Source organism: Oratosquilla oratoria, chromosome 22, assembly GCF_046742065.1.
Source record: "Oratosquilla oratoria isolate Oo_2021 chromosome 22, ASM4674206v1, whole genome shotgun sequence".
Lineage (NCBI taxonomy): Eukaryota > Metazoa > Arthropoda > Malacostraca > Stomatopoda > Squillidae > Oratosquilla > Oratosquilla oratoria.
Genome location: NC_134798.1, coordinates 58,381,580 through 58,389,184, shown reverse-complemented (window position 1 = coordinate 58,389,184; position 7,605 = coordinate 58,381,580). Strand labels below are relative to the sequence as shown.

General features: G+C 40.8%; 1 pseudogene; it reads right to left on the bottom strand.

The window, feature by feature from the left end:
- Positions 1-5,847: 5,847 nt before the first annotated feature.
- LOC143037396 (uncharacterized) overlaps positions 5,848-7,605 on the bottom strand; it is a 5,492-nt pseudogene continuing 3,734 nt past the window's right edge.

Here is a 7,605-nt window from a genome sequence, read left to right as displayed (position 1 = left end):
TCAAACCCAAGGTCACGAGGTGGATGTGGAGAGGAAGCGATTGGATTTCATTCAGCTTTTTCCGGATCCCGCTTTAAGATCTTGTCTCACTCTTCTTCAGCAAGAGACGTGGAGAGGACTAGATCTCAAAAAGGGATTTGTGTGCATGAATACTTATATTTACATATAGACTTTTTCTATTCACTGTGAAGAAACAGTTTCTGGGAAATGTATATTACAAAAAATTTTTTTTTTGGATATCAATTTGTCTTCTTTCTAACTGTAACTGTATTTTCTATCTGTAACTCTGCTTGTGTTTTACTGTGCTTCTGATATCTGGGCTTCACTTTATCCTTCTAATTTCTGAGCTTTAGCTAGTTTTTCTATTTCAAGCTCTCGGGTTTCTAACATCAAGTATTCATTCTAGATTTGAATCTCACTGTATGGGAAGAGGCGTCTGGAATTTGTAAAAACTTTTGTGGTAAAATCTCATCTACAAGAGTATTGATTACTTCACTGACATTTTTATACTTCCTATTCCACTCGTTTAATTCTGTTTTATATTATAAACCTACTTAAACCAAATCCCCCTTGCATATTCTCTTAAAATTTTCTACCCCCAGCTTCTGGACAAAAAATTTAATTTAGAACGACACGATAAATCAGATGTTTCTTCATTACCACAACGCTTGACTTTTTTCTAGTAAAAATCCTGTAAGAAAGTCGCCAATTTCTTTCCGTATCCTTCTGCATTCTAAGACTTCACACCAAAGAAGAGTTTTATGACTGTGCATGTTTGATCTTCTTTATATATTGGGAAAGAGGAAAAAGAAGAACAATGGGACGAAAAGAAAGGGAGGCGACCCTAAGTGTGTTCGGTGAGTTAGCTGAGCTATAGTTTTTGTGATTTTATTGTTCTTAGTCGTTTGTTTATTCGTTTCTATTAATGTGTATCAACTGTTAAGGGTCTGGCCTAACGCAGTATATATTGATAGCGTCGTGGTTTTTTTTTTTTTTTTTTTTTTTTGGGGGGGGGTTAGATTCCTTGGTCACCATAGAAGTCCTTGTGTTCCATCTTCTTGTTAGCTTCCTTCAAGTGCTCTCAAGTTGTGAGGTCCTCAAGTATTTTGTCCTAAGCCGTGCTGACTCATTTATTAGAACGTTACTTTCTAAGTGACGTTCTGTAGCATTTTTATATAATTGTTTCAATCATTTTCCACTGTGATCGAAGTCAGGTTTATTGGTCTGTTGTTCCAGTGGCTTCTTTTTATGCATTTTAGATATACAAGTTGGCGTTTGCTTATCTCCATTCTCTTGGTAGTCCAAAATCTTTATAATCTTTTTAATAATTGGTAATGAGATAGCATTTTTTGTCTTTATTTGTTTATTCATTTATTACTATTATTATCAATTATTATTATTATTATCATTATTATTATTATTACAAATCATTATTATTATTATTATTATTATCATTATTATTATTGTCATGGTCCTTTCCATTTTATGGCATGCAGAATTTTTAGGTTAGCTTAGGTTAGGCTAGGTCAAATTAGGTCAGGTTAGGTTAGGCTAGGTCAGGTTAGGTTTCAAATTAATATTCATTTATTACCTCTCATAAGTTGTTGAAATCAACTGCATGTCGTAAAATGGAAGACCTTATTGATATCTATCTTTCTATCCACCTTCTATTTTTTTTAAGGTTATATCTAAAGTAGTAAATAAACTCCTACGTAATGTAACACACACCACTCACCAACTTGATTTGCATGCGAGGTCACCTGGTTGCGTTGGGAAGACATATAACTGGCAGAACGAGTCTTAATGTCTAGTAATTTATATTTCCCCTAAAATTACGTCACCCGCCCAACTACCGATGCAGTCATGAAATTTTTCACTGGAGAGAAATTTCCCCAGGTTAAGTATTGCTGTCCTAAAGAGTTAGATGGTTTAATCGAAATGGTCCAAAGTTTCCTTTATGATGAACAAAGTCGTCTGGATTAGTTAGTAAAGAATCTTTAAGTGTCCTATTTCGGATACCTAGTGCTTAAAGGGTTATGTTTGGAAATCTTTGAAGGAGCAGTTTTGAAGGAAAGCAGAAAATGGAGGAAATATAATGACTATGAACAATTGTACAAAGGCAAAGGAAGCCACTGACAAAGTTACCCAGTGACCAGTAGTTGTGACGAGAGCCCATGAAATTGAATAGAAAAATATAATAGAAATGTTGGAAAATACATCTCCCGGTCAGAACAACTGAAAGGTAGAATGTATTCCAGCGGAGATGGTGAATGTCTGGAGCATAAGCAGATAATAGATCAAATTAAATGATAATAACAATAATAATAATAATAATAATAATAATAATAATAAGAAGAATAATGATCATGATAATAATAATAATAATAATAATAATAATAATAATAATAATAATAATAATAATAATAATAATAATAATAATAAGAAGAATAATGATCATGATAATAATAATAATAATAATAATAATAATAATAATAATAATAATAATAATAATAAATAAGGAATCAGAGCAAACACGTGGTCCCAAGGGGATCAATCTCTATTCTGATGTTCTGCAGGGAGAGCACACGCACACACGAACACACACACACACACACACGAACACACACACACACACACACACACACACACACACACACACACACATACACACACACAAGAAAGTAATACTTGTCGATTACGAGTACAGAACTTAATCCAAAACCATGGTGAATCACACACGCGCGCACGCGCTGTAGCCAAAACGGCTAACATGTGTTCTTTCTCTCTGGATGTAGTTGTTCACACCCATCTGTTCATAATTGGAGAAGAACCCTCGGTAGGTTGAGTATATATATATAAATTCTTTGAACTCGAAGTCTCCAGTCCGCGCCGCGATGGTCGATCACAGAGCCCTGAGCATCTGGCGCTGGAAATTGGACTTCCCTGTGAGTATTAAGGGGAAGAGTTGGAACGTTAAAGGGTTTTCATCCTTTGAATCTCACACTAAATCTGTTCACACACACACACACACACACACACACACACACACACGACTCCATGGCGCAGTTGATAGCGTTCCCGGCCACCACTACGCGGTCCGGGTTCGAATCCCACCTAGGGCTGAAATAATTTCATTATCGCTGCGTTGTGAGTCGTTACTCCAACTCTCGTGGGCGGGGAGTTGGGTGTGCGTGTGTGCGCGTAAGGTCACAGCATTACCCATAGATCGGTCATATATGAGCTCAGAGCTCTCTTCCGGGAGGGAAATAGCTGTCGACCACGAGTCCAGCACGTGATCCGGGACCATGGTGAATCACATACACATACACTGTAGAGATAATTTGTAACAGGGGAACATAATGAGCAAACAAGTAGAACAGCCCAACCCTTTCCCGGGTCGACAAGCTCGTCAATCAGCAACTGCTCACCAGAGCAAACAAAACACTGGGTAAATCCGGCTCTACATAATGACGATGATAAGGGCTAGTTACACCCAAATGGCTGCTACTGACGGCTGGTGAAGAAATGAACCATCCTTTACAACAACAATTAGGACTAATTACCTTTCTGAGTCGATGGTAAACTTGTTAAAAGAAAATGGGGACAGAGAATGGGATTGGCACCTTCGACAACAATATTTTCGGTGTGTCTTCCCTTGCTTTGTTGGGAGTGGAGGGACCTGCACAAAACCCAAGTGACATGATTGACGACGCTACGGCAGGCGCCTGACACGTGACTACCCAGCAGTAGCCAAGACGACCCGTCCTGAGGACATGAGATCAATATTAAACCACCGATAGCCACATCTACTAAATACGATGCAGCACCCCCGTCAGTCGGTGGGTAGACGGGTCGAATGCAGTCGAACTTTGGATAAAGACAGTGGTCACCTTGGAGGTGATCCTAAATCATCCATGCAAGGCGTCCACACACGATTTTTATCTCTTGCTTAACTCCTCCACAATCCGCGGAGTAGAACTCAGTCAGGTTAGACTTCCTTCAGACAAGGAAATTCATTATTTATTGACATTGATTCTTCCTCCCACCCACTCACTCTCCCTCTCTCTCTCTCTCTGTGTATGCATGTATGTAAATAAATATGTATGTATGTATGTATGTATTCATTTATATAAATATGTATGTATGTATGTATTCATGTATATAAATATGTATGTATGTATATATGTATGTATCTACCTATCTATCTATCCATCTCCCTCTTCTCTCTCTCTCCTTCCCTTTCTCCCTCTTTCTGTCTCTCTCTCACCCTTGCTGTCTGTCTCTCTATCTCTTTCCCTGTCTGTCTGTCTGCCTGTCTGTCTCCCCCCTCCCTCTCTTTCTGCTCTGCCTGTCTGTTTGCCTCTCTCCCTCTACCTATCTCTCTCTCTCTTTGCCTCTCTGCCTCCTTGCTCGTCTGTCTGTCGTGTCTGTCTCTCTCTCTTTCTCTTTCTCTCTCTCTCTGGAAGGGCGGGGTTAATGGGACTATCGAGACAAGAAAGCAATGACCAGGCACCAGGCAGGCAGGCAGGCAGACAGGCAGACAGCCAGCCACTCTAGCCAAACCCAAGGAGAACGAGAACCACGAGACTGACTGGTATAATCAATAGTACGGTTGATGGTACAGTTGCCCGCACCACCTAGCCTGGCGCACTGGACACCCAGACACACACACACACACACACACACACACACACACACACACACACACACACACACACACACACACACACGCACCGCCAGCACCACCCTAATCACACACCAGAAGCACGGTCATCACAACCGACATTTGTGTACTCAGGTACACCATCTCTCCCCTAACTGCTACAAGAGAAGCAAGTCGTCGTTTCCGCCCCTAACGTCTGTAACGGTTTTAACGGTCATTCCTCTTGTTTCACAGATTCCGACTTCCTGGCTTTAGATCATCCCCACGTACCTCTCCTCCAGTGCTTGCGCCCCTCTGCATTCCTCGGGAGTCCTTCAGGAGTCGATAGGTGCTGAGTCATGCCGCATCGGCCATCCCCCATACAGAGAGGAACTAACTGCGTGAAACCCAAACTCCTGTACCTCCAGATCCTGCGCGCGCAACGTGAAGATGGTAAGGCAGACAATACAGTTCCCCAGTCCCCATACATACACATGCATACACTCATGCACACACACACACACACACACACACACTTATGCACACATACAAACACACGCATACGCATCGGGTAACATAAGATTGATTTTAGGCTCTGTGAAGTACAAGACAAACCTAGAAAAAGCAGGATCAAACATGCCAAGAGTAAATGAAGCGTTATTAAAAAATAATAATAACGATAAACGAATAAATAAAAAATAATATAAAAATAAACAAATAGCTCTGGAAGAAATATAGTAGTCACTAAAATAGATATTTATTTAAAATTAGAAAAGGGAAGAAAAAAATACGAAAGCACTAATGTGGAAGAGATATGGTAGTCAGTAAAGCATAAATTGTTATCCGATAAAAAAAAGGAGGGAAAAAAATTGTAACCCATAAAAAGGACTTGTACGGAAATTTTAAAATCACATACGGATGAGAGAGAGAGAGAGAGAGAGAGGGAGGGAGAGAGAGAAAGAGAGGGAACGGAGAGAGGATGTGGTGCCAGCCAGTCACAGACATAACCCGGCTGTTCTTAGTCGACTGACTGCAGCAGTGACCTTGACCCTGGCAAGGTTTGACCTTACCGACCTTCAGAACTCCCATCCTCACTGTAATGATGGCCAACTGAGTAACAGGGCGAAGATTGGTCTTGGATTGAAGTTAGAAAGATGGCGAAACACGAAAGACCACCTTTCCCTCAATCACCCTCAATTTCCATCTCAGGATTTTGGGGAAGAAGGCTCGTCTGCTAGGCTTGGGTCAAGTGCAATGCAGCGGTTCACAGTTTCATCCACAGCAGGGGTCCATATTTGGAGTTCGTTTACCTCAACAGCTTCAGCAATTACGAAACAAACACTCCACACCACACTCCTACCCTCATTTGTTCATCTAAGGAACATACACGAGAATATTTCTTCGTTTTCCTGCACTCTTCCCCAACACATTCCTTTCTCGTCCTCTTCCCAGCTTCGCTCACACACCACGTGTATCTGAAGAACCTTTCACCCTATCTATCAATCTCGTTCTACGTCTTCTTCTCGACATGACTTCACTCATACTCTCCACGTTCTGTTAGCTGGGCCAGTGGTTCCCATCCTTTCCTAGCTTGAGGCACCCTTGCCAAGCCTTTCAGAAGCCCTCTGCACCCGTATTAGAAAATCTAAATTCTAGTTTGTCAGCATTTTGTCCCTGGATGATATGGAAATACTCATCTTTACACTGATGCTGCTTTAATAAACAAAAATGGACGACAGAGTCGGTAATAGGAAAATGATTTTTGCCCTCAATTTTGGCGGCACCTTCAGTTGATCTCACGGCACACCGGTTGGGAATCACTGTTCTGTTAACTAGGCTCTCTATTTTAATTCTTTCAGCCCAAATAACCTTAACACTCTCTAGTCTATATCCTTTCAGAAAACTTTACATAAAAACATATGAATGAAGGAGACTGCAAGAGACCATAAGGCCTGCACTAGGCAGCTCCGTATCCATCACCACCTGTCATCCTCATCCATAAAGTCGTCTGATCGTTTCTTAAAACAACTGATAGTTTCAGCGCTTACTACATGGTTACTAAGTCTACTCCATTCCATTCCAATGCTCACTCTTTGCTACACTTTACATTTATCACTCCATTCTTGAAACATGTATCACATTTCTCGAACGTCTCTTCTCGTCTTTCATACTTTTCCAAATCACTGCGTCGTCCAGTTCCTTTTGCACAATCACTCCTTATTTTTCTTTGTATTTGGTTCACGAATACCTATTGCTCAGTTTGTACAGACACATATTCGCTTATTTGACTTTATAATTCATCCCCACATCTGCTCATCCATTCAGCGCTAAGTGCAAAACTTACATACGCAATAAAAACACTGGGAACGTGTGTTTTATAAATGCAAGGTGACCACTTTAGGAAATAAACAAACGGAGCAGAGCGCTTTCGTATATTACATCCAGTGTAAATTACTGAAGATGTAATATACGAAAGCGCTCTGCTTCGTTTGTTTTCTAAAGTGGTTACCTTGCATTTACATACATACATACATACAGCAAGGGTTTTTTCCCCCCTTACAAGGAAGGTAGCCAAAATCGCATACAAACTTAAGATACTACAAAAGCTCCAGTTCCTTAACAATCTCACCCGCCCACCAAACACGTAATCTTTTTTTTTTTCTTTTACGTCAGTAGACGTTATGCCAGTTAACAAACCCACCAAAGTTAAGCACTGCTCTGTCACATAAATCGAAGATGTCTCTGCAGTCTTTATGCTTCAGCCGCGAGTGATCGAGTTCAAATCCTCGGCCAGGACACAAAAAACGGTTGATGCTAATACGGCTTCGTACGTAATCGCCCCGGCAAACTTTCAAGTTCACACGATACCCTACACCATACACACACGCGCTTGCTTCCCCGTGCACGCACACACAAACACACACACACACACATACACACACACACACACACTCACACAAACA